The following is a 19,978-nucleotide window of genomic DNA, read 5'->3' on the forward strand; positions in this document are numbered from 1 at the left end:
CTCCCTATAGAACAATCCAAGCCAAATCCACTCAGGTTCATTTATTTTTTCTCCTTGATTTAACGCTGCACATCAGCGCATTAACAACTCTGATCGCTCACTACTTGTTGACGTGCATTTTTGGACGTGGTATCGTTAAACCCCTCGTCACTTCTCGCGTTTGTTTTCGTGACAAAACGTAGTTTGGGAGACCAGAGAAGCTCGCCCGCGATTCCAGTTGGTGATATCGTGTAGTGTGATATGCCCTATCGCCGATCAGTCGTGTAGTGTGAAATACACAACGATTAAAGAGACTCCCGATTACAAGAGATCCAGTCGTGTAGTGTGAACTGTACAGCAACCTGATGACTTGGAAAGTCGTGTAGTGTGAACTTGGCATTACCCTGCTGCTTTTGTCAAACCCTTGACCTGCCAGTAGGACTCACTGTTGAAGCAAGTAGGTACTACATCTAACCTCCCTCCCTTTGACACAGCCAACTGTGTTGGTTGAGCGGCAAGACAAAGAGACAAAACTAAGGATTCTTAGTGGACCGAGGTCCGATGAAGGTCCGATGGGGACAGAAGATCGTCTCTAACACTTTAAAATAATGGAACTTTACAATTACTTTAATTACTTTAAAATCCGGGCATTATTTTGCATTATTGTGCAATATAACATGGTCAAAGATATGTGAACACCTCTCTGAAGTATTGAGTTTAGGTGTTTCGTTCACATCCATTGCTAATAGGTGTGTAAAATCAAATCAAACCTCTAGTTTTGTGTTGGCGCACTCCTGTTTCAGAAAGCAAAGGTCTACAAAGACAGGGTTTGACCAGCTTGCTGTAAAAGATATCCAGCGACTTGCTCAGAGACCTGGCTTCAATCCTTTGGGATAAACTGAAAAGTCCAACAACAGTGCCTGACCTCACCAATGCCTTTTAAAATCTGGAATCTGGTGGAAAACCTTTCCAGAGGAGTAAGTGGTTTTGGAATGGTATGTCCAACAAGCCCTATAGTTAGATGTCCACAGACTTTAAGCATATAAACATAGCATGTAAACACATGGCATAGAAAACCACCTCCTTGTTTCTACACTAACTACACTATTTTATCAGCTCCACTTACCATACAGAAGCACTTTGTAGTTCTACAATTACTGACTGTAGTCCATCTGTTTCTCTGCATGGTTTGTTAGCCCACTTTCATGCTGTCCTTCAATGGTCAGGACCCACACAGGACCAGGTATTATTTGGGTAGTGGATTATTCTCAGCACTGCAGTGACACTGACATGGTGGTGGTGTGTTAGTGTGTGTTGTGCCGGTATGAGTGGATAAGTTACTCACTGTCCACTCTATTAGACACTCCTACCTAGTTGGTCCACTATTGTAGATGTAAAGTCAGAGACGATCGCTCGTCTATTGCTGCTGTTTGAGTTGGTCATCTTGTAGACCTTCATCAGTGGTCACAGGACGCTGCCCACGAGTCACTGTTGGCTAAATATTTTTTAGGTTGTTGGACTATTCTCAGTCCAGCAGTGACAGTGAGGTGTTTAAAAACTCCAGCAGCATTGCTGTGTCTTATCCACTCATACCAGCACAACACACACTAACACACCACCACCATGTCAGTGTCACTGCAGTGCTGAGAATGATCCACCACCCAAATAATACCTGCTCTGTAGTGGTCCTGGGAGAGTCCTGACCATTAAAGAACAGCATAAAAGGGGGCTAACAAAGCATGTAGAAACGAGGAGGTGGTTTTAATGTTATGGCTGATCAGTGTATTTAAGACAATATAAACTATTAAAAGGCCACATCTCCAGATTTATGTATAATAGTGAATGATTTGTGTAGTGTGACCCAATATGACACAATTTAATGGCATAAATTTCTCAAAATGTATGTAGAATACGATCTGATACGTCACCTATGACCGGTATTGGCTCTAATAACGATATTTACTATCTTAGTAGTACATACATACTATAAAAATCCATTTTTGATCTGATTCTAATGACAAAGCTTAAATTATTGGTTGACAGTAATACTGAGTCTAATATTAATTCCCTAACAGTTACCAAGCTGACTAGTTACATGAAGTTAAAACATAAAACACAGATATACTGTGTTCACTCGGATTAAAACGTATATAGTATATAGTGCCTGTACAACTCTGACAGGCAACTTGCATCACACCACTGCTGACTCACTGGGAGCAAACTGCAAATGTCAAACCTAGGGTGGTAGCACGCTTAAAGACAGTTTGGTTTTTATGTTTAATGATCTGTCACCCACAAAAGTGAAAGTCGGATATAAAAATTTATTTTAGGGGAGTATTGAAATATCTAAATGGATATGGAAGTGAACAACACAACAGATGTTTACACTTTATAACTGTTATTGGATAACATTGCAGCACATCTGTCCAGGACCAACCTTGATCTGATACTTTGAATGCACCTTTACTTGATATTTGCATACAGTTTTGGACAGTCATTCGTCAAAAATGGTTTAAACATGCTTTTAGTAGTTTAAAAACAGTACAGTTGTACGGTTTACCATACAAACATTTCGTGTTACGAACAATCTTTTTCAACTTAACGTACAAACAAATTTCGGATTGCGAAGCGAAATTCGCGAAACGTGACGTCACAAACAAGTTGACTCCGACCGTCTCTCTCTATATAAATATATATATACAGCGAGCGAACATTCAGACAGCGGACAGTGTTTTTCCGATGTTTTCTTTATATTTTGTAAAATTCTATACTAAAATGTCCCCAGAGAAGGTGAAGAGGAAACGCAGTTTTTTTGTTGTTGTATAATTACTCCTGCCAGTAGCTGTCACTGTGTATCAGACAGAGGGGACAGTGAGTAAGAGAGAAGAAGGAAGTTATTCTTTCGTGAAATGGCACCTACAAAATACAACGCTATTGGAATAAAGAAGAAAATAATAAAGAAATATGAGAGTTATTGTTGTTTCTGGTAGATACAATGTATTTTGGTGTATGGTACAGCACACGTACTGTACTGAAATGTGATGTGTTTAAGTACAGTACAGTACTACTGTGTATTATTGTTTATTACAGGAATGTCTATTCTATAATTTAAGATTTAAGGGCAAATAAAGTTGTATTTATAACAAAAAAGAGCGTTTAAGACATTAGAAAGGTTAGGTAAGGGGGGGTTGGGAGGTCTGGCATGGATTAATTCTATTTACATGATTTCTTATGGGAAAAATAGGTTTAACTAACGAACATTTTGACTTAAGAACAGCCCTTTGGAACCAATTAAATTCCTAAGTCAAGGGTCCACTGTATTTAGATTAAAATAAAATAAAAATAAAATAAATCTGTTTTCTATGTTTGTGCTAACTGAAATTCTCTAAGTGATAAAACCATGGGCGGCTCGTTCCTTAGGGCGATCGAGCGACGCACCACCAAAGGGCGAAAGGGAAGAATTTTTTTATCACATTCAACCAGTGTTAAACTAGCTGTGACTGTTCTGGACAGTCTGAGACTTGCCTCTGAATATCGTAGTCCAATCAGCGCCGAGTTCCGTACAGTACCGCCCATACTTTTGGGCGATTTCAGTCCGATTGAAAAAAAATTGCCCGGATTGCTCTCATAGACTCTCGAACTGTAGGCACTGCAATACAATCTGTATGGGTTCCGGGAGGGCTCGCACTTAGTACCATTGCCTCAGTTCGGAGCAACTCCATCGTGTCATTAAGGGAAATGCTATTTAATCGTCGTAGTAATCAGGATAAATCAGCAACTAAAAAATTAGGGCCACCCAGACCAAATTTAAACATCAAGCAAGTATCTACAAAGGGGGGAAATCAAATAAGTTTACACATAAGTAAATTACAAGTAAGTCATGCAATTTTTTAATTGTGAATTGTGATTGCACTTATTGGGTGTGTTTGAAAAGCTAGTGCGCTCTCTACATAGACATAATTTTAAGTCATCCTGTGCGCGCTCCCGAGAAGGAGCTTGTTCGAAATCCTAGATGCCTTAATATCCTCACTAGTTAGGCGTCTTAAAATTCTAATGTTATTTTGACTCAAGAACGAGTGAGCAGCGGAAGCGTCCTTAGTGATCAAGGCAATCCCAGCATTCAGTGCAGCAGATCTCTCACAGAAAAATAATAAAAACATGGCTGATGTTCAAACGTAAATAAATTATTATTGATTTTTAACTTGTATAAACTTGCACAAGTGTTTTTATTTGCAAGTTCGGGTTTGTCAGCGAATGTAACCGTTTTCGGTACACGAAGAGAGATGTTAGTTGACATGCTACCGCACTGTACCACCCCATGCCATTGGTTCGAATGACAAGATGCTAAATGCGAAACCCGATGGAATCGCTGTCCGAGTAGCGCGTTCGAATAACCTGACTTATAAGTCATTGACTTATTAGAATCCTCTCTACTGAGGCAGCTGCCTATGTAGGCAGTAAGACAGCAAGGCAGCTCCCTAGGTTTTCGAACACACCCATTGTATCTCCCCAATTGTTTAATTGTACTAATTTATTCATTGCACATCAGCCCCGATCTGATGAAGACTGAATTAAACTGTTAGTGTGAAAGCTTTACTTAATTTTATGATGTTTATTATTCCATGTTCAAAGTTATTTATGAGGGCAAACTGACAGATGACTTAAGATGTTAATTATTTAAGCTGTAATTTACCCATTGAATGGGTCAATTGCCCCCCCTGAAAGATTTGGCAGGAGCCACCACTGGATAAAAGGTCAATTTAAAAAAAATTTGTAAAAGTTAACATAACATAATTTTAGAAGTTTGTCAATATACTGAATGTATTATTAAATAAATAACATACATACAATTGCATTTAAGTGTTTTTGTTTTACCACTTTACTACATGCACCTACTTATACAACAGACTTGACGTTAAACTGCACTATTGTTTCTCAGAGCTCTAACTGCACAACTCGGCCACTTTTTAACGAGTTCAGACAAGTCAACAAAGTCCGAACCCTGGACTTAAAACCTGTTAAACGTGTTCATAGTAAAAATGTAATTCTGCTTGGTTTACCTGTGAGATAGTGCACAAAGTGCGGCGATGTTTCAATAACACATTCTGTATCAGCACAGCCTTAACGCGACGCGTCAAAAAGTCCCAATAAGACGCTAAAAAGTCCAGGTCCTCATAATGCCGAACCAAGAAAAGTGCGTAATAAAGTGTAAACGCACGATGCTTGAAGGTATTCCTCAACCCCACATGTACAGATCAGAACTTCACGAATCTGACAGCATTCTCGCTATCACAAACTACCCAAAAAGTTCCATTAACTTCCAGAAAAGTTCCACATGCAACAGATATAATCCGAATTATCCGCGTAATACCGGCTCCTCCGTACTTTAACTGTCACATTAAATCGGTCTTTGCTCAGTTGTTGCCAGTTCCAGCGTGCAGACTTTCTAACGGCGATAGACTCACTCGAACTTTTACACACACACACGAAGCCTTTTAGACAGGAAATTACACTGGAGCCTGATTACTGCTGCTGCCTTCAGGCACAAACACACAACTCATGCTTTTACTCGTCTGTAATCTGTAATTACACCTTACTAAAATAAGAAACAAGTCCAAAATTACTGCAAAACATGCAAATTAACGCTCATACTATAATAATAATAATAATAATAATAAATACTGTTATTGTTGTTATATATAATTATTAGTTGCTATTATTATTACTAATATTATTAGTTGTTATTATTACTAGTATTTTTTATTATAGTTATAATGAAGACTTTATTAAATATATTAAGATAAGATTTCTTTATTGATTCCCATGGGGGAAATTCGAGATGCAATAATATACTACTACTACTACTAATAATAATAATAATAATAATAATATGAATAATAAATATTGTCATTGCTGTTTTTTATATTACTATTATTATTATTTGTTATTATTATTACTGATATTATTTGTTGTTTTTATTATTATTATTGTTATTATTATTATATTAATAATGTAGACTTTATTAAATATATTATACAATAATACTGCTAATAATACTAATAAATATTGTTATTTTTTTATAAATATTATTATTTGTTATTATTATTACTGATATTTGTTGTTATTATTACTATTATTATTTTTGTTATATTAATAATGTAGACTTTATTAAACATAGTATAGAATACTACTACTACTACTAATAATAATAATAAATATTGTTTGTTGTATTATTAGTATTATTTGTTATTATTACTAATATATACTTATAATAATCTTTTACAATTTAATCAATAATTAATTATATATAAATAATAATTCATGTTAAAAACTAAATGATTATTATATATATTATATATATATTTTTTTATTTTATTTCTGTCTCATAAGGATATTCTCTTTGTGTCTTTACATGTGTAATTTCTGCTATTATTCTTAGTTTATTAGTATTTTTATTACTATTACTACCAATGTAGAATGTATTAAATATTAATATTTATTTATAATAATGTATAAGTCATAATAAGTATAAGTAACATTTATTTTAATAACTAATAATAATATTGTTATTTATAATTATAATTATTAAATTACATAATGTTTTTTTGTGGTTATTATTTATTGTTTGTGTTTTTTTATTTATTTGTTATTATAATAATAATGGTGATGATGATTATTATTATTGTGTATTCTTTTTCCTGTCATAAGGACATTCTCTTTTAGCATATTTTACATGTCATTTTAATCATATCTTTTTATGTATTTGTTAATATAATATTTATATAATAACAATATACCGTATTATTATTATTTATCATTATTATTAATATGTTGTTTTATTTTGGTTTTGTTGGTTTTAGATACCATAGTGATAGTATGGGGCCTAAAAACTAAACTTTTCAGTCGTTTTGAAAAAAGAAGTAATTCTTAGATTCCAGACACAGAGCGATGACAGTTTTGGATTTACACGTTTAAATTGACTTAAGCCCACACACAAAAAAACACTAGCTTACAGTGAACCATGCTTGGGACTGCTGAAGCATTATAAGGCAAACCTGGAGCATGAAACCAAACTGGAAACAGGTTTAGCCCGAATTTGTCAGGTAATTTAGCCAGTTTTCATTTTAAAAGGGTAACATGGATATCATGTGTGCAATTATTCCCTAAACCCTTAAACAATTTAGATGTTAATCTATTATTTATATGAATGCAATCCTTCAGATCCTATCTTGTTGCAAAGTTTGCACTTTGTTGCAAAGTCAAATTCTAACTGGTAGACATCTCAAATCTAACTGGGCTGGCAACATTTTAAAGCACCCAACCTACCTACGTCACAGACTGTCCCCCTCCCAAAGGGCAAAAGATACACACCAACATACATACATCAACAGACATACATACAACAGACATACATACATCAACAGACATACATCAACAGACTAAGGAACAGCTTATTCCCCAAAGCCATAGCCTCCATTACAGCCCCCTGGACACATACACTAACACACCCCATACATACACACACCCATAGCTACTGAATACAGCAAACGAACCAGTCTGTCTTATTGTTGGTTTGTTTTTTAGCCAGTCTCCCGTTATATTGTCATTATCTTTAAGGTTGTGGTCTTTATTTATTTAATGATAATATGGAGAAAAAGGCGAATTCAATCTTAACTTCCATACTTCATACTTAACAATAGAAGCACATTGTTAAACCTGCCTGGGAAAATTTGTGGTTTCATGACCTTTCCAATTAGGGTTTATCTAACCGATCTTCCTACTCAATCATGTCTTGTAAACATATCCTCATGCTTATAAATATAAACACTTGGGCGCATAGGTAGCTCAGCGGTAAAACACACTAGATCACAAAAAAATGGTTTATATTAAAAATAATAATAAAAATTATTTTACTACATCATATACAGTATATATATATATATATATATATATATATATATATACACATATACACACACACACACACACATATATATAAATATATACACTGATCAGCCATAACATTAAAACCACCTCCTTGTTTCTACACACACTGTCTATTTTATCAGCTCCACTTGCCATATAGAAGCACTTTGTAGTTCTACAATTACTGACTGTAGTCCATCTCTTTCTCTGCATGCTTTGTTAGCCCCTTTCATGCTGTTCTTTAATGGTCAGGACCCCCACTGGACCACTACAGAGCAGGTATTATTTGGGTGGTGGATCATTCTGAGCACTGCAGTGACACTGACATGGTGGTGGTGTGTTAGTGTCACTGCTGGACTGAATAGTCCAATAACCAAAAACATATCCTATGACCACTGATGAAGGTCTACAAGATGACCAACTCAAACAGCAGCAATAGATGAGTGATCGTCTCTGACTTTACATCTACAAGGTGGACCAACTAGGTAGGATGGTCTAATAGCGTGGACAGTGAGTGGACACGGCATTTTATAACTCCAGCAGCGCTGCTGTGTCTGATACACTCATACCAGCACAACACACACTAACACACCACCACCATGTCAGTGTCACTGCAGTGCTGGGAATGATCCACCACCCAAATAATACCTGCTCTGTAGTGGTCCTGGCCATTGAAGAACAGCATGAAAGGGGGCTAACAAAGCATGCAGAGAAACAGATGGACTACAGTCAGTAATTGTAGAACTACAAAGTGCTCTAAGTGGAGCTGATAAAATGGACAGTGAGTGTAGAAACAAGAAGGTGGTTTTAATGTTATGGCTGATTGGCTCGTCTGGCGGGTTGGATGCCTTAAAATTGTTTCCTTAAAACTGGTACAATTACGACCTCTGATGGTTGATCAGTGGCACCTGAACAGAGACGGGGGATAATGGAGATGAGTGCATACATAGTGACTCTCCATACACAAGACTGAGACTCAATCTGAAAAGATTCAGTCGGGTATTGCACACATGTCGGAGGGGGCGTGTGTTAGTCACAGCTCTTCTCTGTCTAAGTGGAAGTCAGCCACAGTAGAGAGGAAGCTAAATGCAATGTGGTAATTGGATATGACTAGATTGGGAGGAAAATTGGGGGGAAAGTAGTATTCGACCTTAGTTAAGCTTCCTGTATATTGGGGTCTTCATTAATAGGGCTACACCGGTCACATCTGTAGCAAGGCACAATCCACTATGACCATCAAGCCCTCAGGTGGCATTGCATAAGAATACCATTTTACTATTGTGCTAAATATTGCCATGGTCCCCCCACAGTCCCCCACTGCATTAAGAACTGCAACCTTTATCATTATACAAAGAGAAAGTCATACATCAATTCTATGCAAAGACACTCCTGAGTTCTCTGGGCCTGAACTCTGCTCAGACGGGCCGAAAAACAGTGGAAACGTGTGCTGAGGTCAGACAAGTCTACGTTTCAGCTTGTTTTCCTCTGTCTTGGTGCCAAAGACAAATGGACCGTGCAAGGTATAAAAGCCCACAAATGTCACAGTATGGGTGGTGCATCCATGGCATGGGTGACTTTTAGAGAGACACATGCTGTCATTGTGTGATTTGTTTCTTGGGAAGTCTATGGTTATTTTAGTAACACAATGCCAAGTCTCATCCTGTTAAACAGTTGAAGTCTTGTATCAAGCAAGAAGGCTATGATTCCTCAGTTACAAATTACAACCCCAAATCAGACCATTTATTAATAAACATCCATTCCTGCATTTCAGGCCTGCAACACATTCCAAAAAAAGTTGGGACGGTGGCAATTTAGGGCTAGTAATGAGGTGAAAAAACTAAATAATGATGTGATTCCAAATCCAAACAGGTGATTGTAATCATGGTTTGGTACAAAAGCAGCATCCAGGAAAGGCTGAGTCTTTGATGAGCAAAGATGATCAGAGGATCTTCAGCTTGTCAACAAATATGTGAGAGAATTATTGTGCATATCGTGCATAATATCATTAAACGATTCAAGGAATCAGGAGGAATTGCAGTGCGTAAAGGCCAAGGGTGCAAGACCTGGAATGCTGATTCATCTGACCCCAATACACGTTTCCACTGTGTGATGGTCCACCCTAGATGCCTCCGAGCCCAGAGAAGTTGAGGCCGCTTCTGGACATGATTAACATAAGGCTTCTTTTTTTGCACAGTAAAGTTTAAGTGGCATTCGTGCATGTAACTCTGTATTGTAGTGCTTGACAAAGGTTTGCCAAAGTAATCCCTCACCCATGTGGTTATATCAGCTGTTGTTGAGTGGCGGTTCTTGATGCAGTGCCGTCTGAGGGATCGAAGATCACTGGTCTTCAGCTTAAGCTTGCGCCCTTGACCTTTACGCACTGAAATTCCTCCAGATTCCTTGAATAGTTGAATGATATTATGCACTGTAGAGGGATAAATATGCAAATCCCTTCCAGTCGTTCTTTGAGGTACATTGTTTTTAAACATTTGAAGATCCTCTGATCATCTTTGCTTATCAAAGACTCAGCCATTCCTGGATGCTGCTTTTGGACCAAACCATGATTACAACCACCTGTTTGGTATCGCATCATTATTTAGTTTTTTCACCTCATAACTTTTTTTGGAATGTTGCAGACCTGAAATGCAGGAACGGAGGTATATTAACAAATGAAATGAAGTTAAGCCATTGTTAAGCCCATGTTTCCCAATGGAACCAGACCCACCTCAACCCTGACTCAGATAAATCAGTTGATGAAAATGAAAACCAATTGATCTGACCACATTTTCTAAATAATTTATGCAGAAATCATTCATATACATGAAGTCATCACATTTAGCATTCCATTTCCTGCTGTATTTACAGTACTACTGTAAATAGCATGGCTCGAGACTGCAATTTTAAAGCTTTCCACTCAAGACATTGTTCCGTGGAGACGGTGGGACGCTATTCCGCCCCAAAGGCATGGTTTTAATACAATAATATGACCCAGACCGCATCTAACAGTTCTTGGCTAAACACTTGCATTGTTATACACGTTTGTCTAGAAGTGTAGAGAAGCCTATACATCTCCATATGCAGCTCTGCAAAGTCCTGATAAATGGAGCTAATGTGTGAGTCCAGGGTTCGACTGGAAGCTCCGGGGAAGCTCAAGGAAATTGGTTATGCTACACTGAGCAATGGAAGCCTTTCGCTGGAGAAATTAAAGTGAAAAGTTAAGCGGATCTCATTCTGCATAACACTTTGGGGTTATTCATCCGTTCAAGAAGGTAAAGCTGATGAATACTTGTTAATAAGATTAACATTTACGGCATTTAGCAGATGCTTTTTATCCAAAGCGACTCACAGTACTGTGACAGTATATTGTCTAAGCAATTGCAGGTTAAGAGCCTTGCTCAAGGGCCCAACAGTGGCAACCTGGCAGTGGTGGGGCTTGAACCAGCAACTTTACGACTACAAGTCCAGTACCTTAACCACTAGGCTACAACTTCCCGATAGTCAAGAGAGTCAAAGATATTGTAATAGAAAGAACAAGGCGATAGAAATAAAGAAGGATAAACACTAGACACTGATCAGCCATAACATTAAAACCACCTCCTTGTTTCTACACTCTACAATTACTGACTGTAGTCCATCTGTTTCTCTGCATGCTTTGTTAGCCCCCTTTCATGCTGTTCTTCAATGGTCAGGACCCCCACAGGACCCCCACAGGACCACCGGTGATGGATCATTCTCAGCACTGCAGTGACACTGACATGGTGGTGGTGTGTTAGTGTGTGTTGTGTGTTTTTAAATACAGGTACAGTGTCCACTCACTGTCCACTCTATTAGACACTCCTACCTAGTTGGTCCACCTTGTCAATGTAAAGTCAGAGACGATCGCTCATCTATTGCTGCTGTTTGAGCGGGTCATCTTCTAGACCTTCGTCAGTGGGCACAAGACGCTGCCGATGGGGTGCTGTTGGCTGGATATTTTTGGTTGGTTGGTATTCTCGGTACAGCAAGGACAGTAAGGTGTTTAAAAACTCCAGCAGCGCTGCTGTGTCTGATCCACTCATACCAGCACAACACACACTAACACACCACCATCTCAGTGTCACTGCAGTGCAGTAGTCCTGACCATTGAAGAACAGCATGAAAGGGGGCTAACAAAGCATGCAGAGAAACATATGGACTACAGTCAGTGATTGTAGAACTACAAAGTGCTTCTATGTGGTAAGTGGAGCTAATAAAATGGACAGTGGACAGTCCGCCACTGCATCAAGAAAAACAGACACCCCTAAGTTCTCTGGGTCTGAACTCAGCTCAGACATTCAATAATATGGGATGTTGATTGCAAGCCAAGACTTCATCCAATATCTTGTCACAATGGTAATACATTTCCACAAACAAACAAAGAGAAACGTGTAATATACCACACAGATTTACTATGACTTGGTGGGATGTTTACATAACCTTATGTTACTGATTGTTTTTAGTGGCTTCGAACAGTTTAAAATGGCTCAGAATCGAGAAAGAGAGCGAGCTGGACAAAAATGTGGTTCCAATCACTCACAAAGATGCTTTTGTTCTCCCACACTAGTTCTGTATGAGCCAGTGATCCAGCCCAGCCCCGGTCTGTCAGGGGTGTCTTAATTAGACTCATTAGGGAGGCCGTGAGTCCGAGCCAAATTGTGTGTAGCAGGAGCTGGAACCCGGTGTGGTCAGCGTGCTGTAGGATGAATTTTAATAGTCTTAGTCATTTAGGTAAACAAGACCGGGTCTGTGGTTGATGGTCTTGCAGGAGCGCAGTGTTCGCTTTCGGGTTGAGAACGAAATGAAACGTTCTGCAGGTCTTTATATGGGCTGAGTCATGATACCGGGTTCAAATAGATGAATCATTCCATAAGAAGAGCTCTGTTTGAATTCACAACACTGGATGAAATGTGCATGAAACAAAAATACACAGCACCACTTACCATATAGAAGCACTTTGTAGTTCTACAATTACTGACTGTAGTTTATCTGTTTCTCTGCATGCTTTGTTAGCCCCCTTTCAAGCTGTTCTTCAATGATCAGGACTCTCCCAGGACCACCACAGAGCAGGTATTATTTGGGTGGTGGATCATTCTCAGAACTGCAGTGACACTGACATGGTGGTGGTGTGTTAGTGTGTGTTGTGCTGGTATGAGTGGATAATACACACCTTACTGTCTCTGCTGGACTGAGAATAGTCCACCAACCAAAAATATCCAGACAACAGTGCCCCATGGGCAGCATCCTGTACCCACTGATGGAGGTCTACAAGATGACCGACTCAAACCGCAGCAATAGATGAGCGATCGTCTCTGACTTTACATCTACAAGGTGGACCAACTAGGTAGGAGTGTCTTATAGAGTGGACAGTGAGTGGACACTCATACCAGCACAACACACACTAACACACCACCACCAGGTCAGTGTCACTGCAGTGCTGAGAATGATCCACCACCTAAATAATACCTGCTCTGTGGTGGTCCTGTGTGGGTCCTGACCACTGAAGAACAGAAAGCAGGTATGTATAGAAACAGATGGACTACAGCCAGTAATTGTAGAACTACAAAGCGCTCCTATATGGTAAGTGGAGCTGATAAAAATGGACAGTGAGTGTAGAAGCAAGGTAGTGGTTTTAATGTTATGGCTGATCAGTGTACATTTGTAACAGGGTGGATCTCTCAGGAGCACACTTACCAATTGGTGTAGTCCACAAGCAGCGTGGGTCCAAACGTGTAGCCTGCTCCAAAAAGGGTCGTCCTTCTGCTTCTGGGGCGGCTCGCTTGTCCAGGGTGGTCCCCTCTTGACGCCTAATAGGGCACTAATTTGCTGGCATCATACCCAGGAGCAAACTGGACCAGACCAGGCTTCCCAAAATCTGTGAGGAAGAAACCATGATAAATAGAAACAAGTCCACCTGGAGCGAATTACCACTCAACAAGACCTAGGTGATTGCCAGTTAAGAGGAACTGCACCTATATTCCCCCTCTGCTGGCCTTATTTGGCAAGGCAGAAAGACATGATTCTGTAACCCAGCTACGATGTCGATCTTTACAACAGAAGGGCTTGTTAAATTATTAATAATGTTTAACATTTATAATGAAAACAAAATGTTAATTTGAAATTATTTATCTTGCAGATGAGGAGACTCCTCCTCTACCAAAAAAGAGAGCTCGGTTGGCGAGTGAGCCGACAGAGACCGCAAAAGATGGCACAGTGTGGCGTGAAGTACAAGTGGGGAAACGTCTCCATTTCACCCCAATAGAACCGTACCCTACAGATGGAGAGCCAAGGGCTAAGGCCAGACGAAGTGTCCGGAGTCGCCTTCAGAGCTTCCTCTGTTTGATCACTCTTGACATGCTTCGTAGCATTCAAGAATGGACTACTCAACATGCACGTCACACGGAGCAGGTGGATTGGTTCATGGATCTCCCGGAACTAATGGCATTTATTTCAGTCACTATCTTGCGGGGGGTGACCAAGGTTCCATCACTACGTGACAGCTGGTCAGCAAACCTGGCAAACCCAAGGATCATTGCAACTATGGCCCGAAACCGCTTCCAAGACATCATGCAACACCTACGCTTTGATGACATGTTCACACGCAGTGAGCGAGCGGAGACCGATAAGTTTGCTGCAATCTCCGATGTGTGGAGATTGTTTGTCACCAACTGCATCGCATCCTACAACCCTGGTCGACACATCACTATTGATGAACAGCTTTTCCCGTCAGACTCGCTGCTGTTTTCTGCAATACATTGCAACAAAACCAGACAAGTTTGGCATCAAGTTTTGGGTGGCTTGCGACTTGAAATCAAAGTACATCTGTAATGTCCTCCCATATCTTGGCAAGGACCCCAGTCGTCCCAGCAGGGAGAGACTGTCCGAAACTGTAGTGATGAGGCTGATGGAACCATTCATGGACAAGGGCAGAACTGTAACCACGGACAATTTCTTTACATCATTGTCACTTGCACAACGACTGCTTAGCCGGAAAACCACTATCCTCGGCACAGTCAACAAGAGTCGCCGGGAAATTCCTCAATCCGCTAGACAGATGGACCGCACTGAATTCACCACTCAGGTGTTTTCAACCACTGGTGCCACACTGACAGTGTATGCACCCAAACGAAAGAAGGCCGTCTACATTCTCAGCAGCATGCACAGCGTGGTTGAGACTGAGGATACCAACAAAAGGAAGCCAAACACGGTCACACAATACAACCACACAAAGTGCGGTGTGGATGTAATGGACCAAATGGTGCGGGAGTACAGCGTGCGTGCAGGAACACGGAGATGGCCAGTCGCCGTGTTCTACAACATGATTGACATGGCAGCACTGAATGCGCATGTTCTTTATCAGGCATGCACTGGGGTGCAGGAGAGACGGGTGGACTTCCTGGTTGAGCTTGCAAAAGAGTTAGGTGACTCTCATGTGAGTGAAAAGAAGGCACGCAAGGAGAAACTCCTTCGGCAACAACCTTCCACACCCAGCCCTGGCAAAAGAGCGAAGTGTCAGGTCAACCATCGATGCACGAACAATTGTGCAACTGAGAGATGTGTTGACTGCTACAAATACACGTGTGGCAAATGTACCAGGGACATACCCAGGCAGTGCCAGGTATGTTCCGACAGTGCAGACAGACTGCTGAGTGAGTGCTGAAATGCTAGTCACACAAGAAGGACATGCCACTCACACACACACACACGCAGCCCCCCACTGCAGCCTATTGTAAATATGTGTGGAATTGTTTTATTCCTTGTATTTTTTTTATTATTTTTATAACAAAAATAAAAAGCATGGAAACAAATAACAGTTGTTCTTTTGTATATTTTTCACACTGAAATTTCAGTCCTCTTGACTTAGACACAAATGCTTCTGGTCATTACTCACAGCTGTACCTTGCTCTAAAATTTCTAATTCTCTATTTAAAATATATAAAAAATGATTCATTGTTTCAGTGCTTTTTTGCTCAAATAAAACTAAACTAAATACAATATGTATAGTCTTTATATTATCAAATACAATAAACTGAATAGAACTAACTAGAAACTAAATGGCTAAACTCAATGGAAAACAACAACCTCCTGTGGTGCGACAGTAATGGCCTTATTTGCAGAACAAAAGACGGTGATTATAGGATGTTAGCTAAAATCCTTCAGGTCATTCGACCCATCTCTGGGTCCCAAAGGTAGAAATGTTAAATGACCCCTCTCTGGGACTTCTAGTGTTAATAACATTTAGTATTTATTATTCCACATGTTTTAATGAGGGATAAAGCTAGACTGCAGATAGGCCACACTAACACTTGCACTGGGTTTAATGATGGATTTCTTTATTATTCAAACATTTTATTAATGTTTTGGACTGGAGATGGTGAAATCCCTGAATTTCTGGCAACTGTAAATGAACAAACATTGATCTACTCTTATACAGCTTGGCCTTGACGAGACTTGCAATGATTATGACAAACAGGCAGGACAGAACAAGCTAAGCTAATGGCTACAGGCTAATGCTAATTGCTTATCTACAGCTAAACATACAAAAAATCCCCCAAACTAAACTAATCTGACTACTAAACTTCAAGATACAGAGATGCTAACACCTGTGCTAATGACTATGCAAAGCTAAAGCTGAACAGAAACTAAACATGAAACAAGAAACAGTAACTTAGGCAAACAGATCAAACTAAAAGTGGCTGTAACCAGAACATGAACTGGAGCATAAACAGTGGCTAAGCTAACCCTCATCCAGCTATACAATCACCAACACAGAGTACTGCAGACAAAGGGAACTAAATGCACTGATTACAAATGAGGACATGAGGAACAGCTGGGGGTGATAAGCACTGGGACGAATCAGGGACAAGAGGCGGAGACAAGAAGGGTGTGGTACCAAAACAAACACAAAGACACCATGTGCTAGGCACATCCAATTTCCCAATTGTCACTTCATCTGCAACTGCAAACCCTCACCTCCTTGTTTCTACACTCACTGTCCATTTTATCAGCTCCACTTACCATATAGAAGCACTTTGTAGTTCTACAATTACTGACTGTAGTCCATCTATTTCTCTACATAGTTTTTTAGCCTGCTTTCACCCTGTTCTTCAATGGTCAGGATCCTCACAATACCACCACAGAGCAGGTATTATTTAGGTGGTGGATGATTCTCAGCACTGCAGTGACACTGGCATGGTGTTGGTGTGTTAGTGTGTGTTGTGCTGGTATGAGTGGATCAGACACAGCAGCACTGCTGGTGTTTTTAAATACCGTGTCCACTCACTGTCCACTCTATTAGACACTCCTACCTAGTTGGTCCACCTTGTAGATGTAAAGTCAGGGATGATCGCTCATCTATTGCTGCTGTTTGAGTTGGTCATCTTCTAGACCTTCATCAGTGGTCAAAGGACGCTGCCCACGGGGCGCTGTTGGCTGGATGTTTTTGGTTGGTGGACTATTCTCAGTGCAGCAGTGACAGCGAGGTATTTAAAAACTCAATGACATGGTGGTGGTGTGTTAGTGTGTGTTGTGCTGGTATGAGTGGATAAGACACAGCAATGCTGATGGAGTTTTTAAACACCTCAAAGGGCACAAAGTAACACCCTGGACGGGCGCCAGTCCATCGCAGGGCAGACACACACACATCCAACCTGACTGACCGAACCCAGGACCTTCTTGCTGTGAGGCGACAAAGCTACCCACCGAGCCACCGTGCCATATAGCATAAACTGACACGTAGAATTTACACTATATGTAAGTAAATTGTTGTGCATTCAAATTTATAACTATTAATTATTAATGTAATAGAATTAATTTATGATTTGACCAATGAATGGACCAGAACTTGCTTAGTTTTATTAAAGTAAATAAAAAATAATATAATTTTTTAAACCATATGCCTGGATTAATATTTGGTATGAATGATAGGTCTGGCTATTAGGCTCTACCGCACTGCTATTAATATTAACCACACTAATTACTTAACATACCACAAATATAATAAATATAATCCGTACTTTTGAACATCCTGTCCGAAAACCATGTCCTGTGACTCAGTTTAGACATATTTAGACATACACAAGCCAGCATGGTAGAACGGAACCTGATCCTGAATCTAAGCAGCTTGAAATAACATTCCACACCTTCTGTGTCAGCATGAGCTTTTTCACCAGTGTGAAGGAAGGTCTCCTTTTTTCATTTCCCAATTCGTACTGCTTACTTTTTGACTGGTTTATTTACTCCTCCTGGTGGACAGAGCATGTAACACAACAACATAAAGGCCATGGGACAGCCAGGCCTTGCAATGTGTCAAAGTTTGTATCGTAATGATAGATTTCTAGCCTCGTACACAATCAAAGTTTGGTCTCTGAACATCTGTAGATCTTGCAGATACATTCATACTAATGTGGAAAATGCTGGAAACAAAAACTGTGCAGTTGCAAAACAAATGTACTACAACTCCCGGTCCGGTGAGAGATTATTTTAAACCACTAATAATATTTAGTAAATATTTATACATTTTAATACTGTGTAAAACCAAAACAGGAGCATTTTGTCTATTGAGGTTATTTCTTGCAACAAAGCAAATGTCATTTTAAAATACAGTACATTCACATGTTGGAAACCTTCGACACTGCTCCCCACCACCATATTCAACAGCATTGTGTGTACCGTACAGACCTTCAGGTTCTTGGGAACTACTATTTCCAATGACCTAAAGTGGGAGGCCAACACCAACTCCATCCTCAAAAAGGCTCAGCAAAGGATGTACTTTCTGCGTCAACTGAGGAAACACGGTCCGCCACAGGAGCTGTTGAAACAGTTCTACACCGCAGTCATTGAATCTGTCCTGTGCACATTCATCACAGTGTGGTTCGGTTCAGTCACAAAACAGGACAGATGCAGATTGCAAAGAGTGGTGGATAGAGCGACAAAAATCATCGGTGCTCCTTTGCACACCTCCAGGACGTATACAAAACAAGGATTAGAAACCGGGCAGAAAAAATGATCACAGACTCCTCACATCCTGGACACGAACTTTTTAACCTCCTACCCTCTGGCAGGCGCTACAGAGCCCTGCACACAAAATCAAACAGACACTGTAACAGTTTTTTTTTCCAAATGCCATCAAACTCATTAATAACTAAAACTGAACTGCTGTTTACATGCCACACTGCACTTTATACATGCTGTATGATACTGTAACTGCATCTTACCTTACTTTACTATTCATCTTATACTATTTTTATATTTTCTGTACATATGCAAATTCTGCTGAACATGTAAATTTGTACATTGTCTACATATAGTCCTGTCTGTATATTGTATTGTTTGTAAATTGTAGAGAGCTAACAACAGCCGGAAACAAATTTCTTGTGTGTGTAAACATACTTGGCGAATAAAGCTGATTCTGATGTAGTATTATGTACATGTATACTGTATATCTCCATCTCTATTTCCTCACCTGCTCCCGTTAGGGGTCGCCGGCGGATCGTGATCAGCATTATTGATCTGGCACAGTTTTTACGCCGGATGCCTTTCCTGACACAACCCTCCCTATTTTTGCCGGGCCTATTTATGCCGGGCTTGGGACCGGCACTACAATGCACTGGTTTGTGCATCCTAGCTGGATACCTATAGGACAATTCAGTGTCACCAATTAGCCTGGCTGCATGTCTTTGGACTGTGGGAGGACACCGGAGCACCCGGAGGAAACCCACGCAGACACGCGGAGAGAACATGCAAACTCCGCACAGAAGGGACACGGGGGATCGAACCCAGGACCTTCATTCAATAATTGAATAATTTCAATTGCAACTATTAGCATCATTGTTTTACACTGAATGTGGGGCAGCTACAAGACAGCAATGAAGACAGCACAACTTTGGGGTGATGTGGCAACGTTGGTGTTCATAGAAAACCAGGTGGGTATTTTGAATCAGTTGCAGGGGTATGAAAGAGGACATTTACAAGAAATGCAACATAAAACTCTATTACACAAAGAGAAAATGTCCCAGCATTTTTTGGAAATGGGGTTGTATCTATTTTTATATAATTT

The 19,978-nt window shown here is 39.9% G+C and overlaps 1 protein-coding gene across 1 annotated transcript in view; it reads right to left on the reverse strand.

Annotated features, from left to right (window-relative positions):
- The window catches only part of mdfi (MyoD family inhibitor), a 59,100-nt gene extending 53,978 nt beyond the window's left edge, over positions 1-5,122 (reverse strand). Inside the window, exon 1 of the mRNA XM_062986871.1 lies at positions 5,040-5,122. The gene's annotated coding sequence lies outside the window, so the exon portion shown is untranslated. The remainder of the gene's footprint in view (positions 1-5,039) is intronic.
- Positions 5,123-19,978: the final 14,856 nt, after the last annotated feature.

Source organism: Trichomycterus rosablanca, chromosome 24 (assembly GCF_030014385.1).
Source record: "Trichomycterus rosablanca isolate fTriRos1 chromosome 24, fTriRos1.hap1, whole genome shotgun sequence".
NCBI classification, from domain to species: Eukaryota; Metazoa; Chordata; class Actinopteri; order Siluriformes; family Trichomycteridae; genus Trichomycterus; species Trichomycterus rosablanca.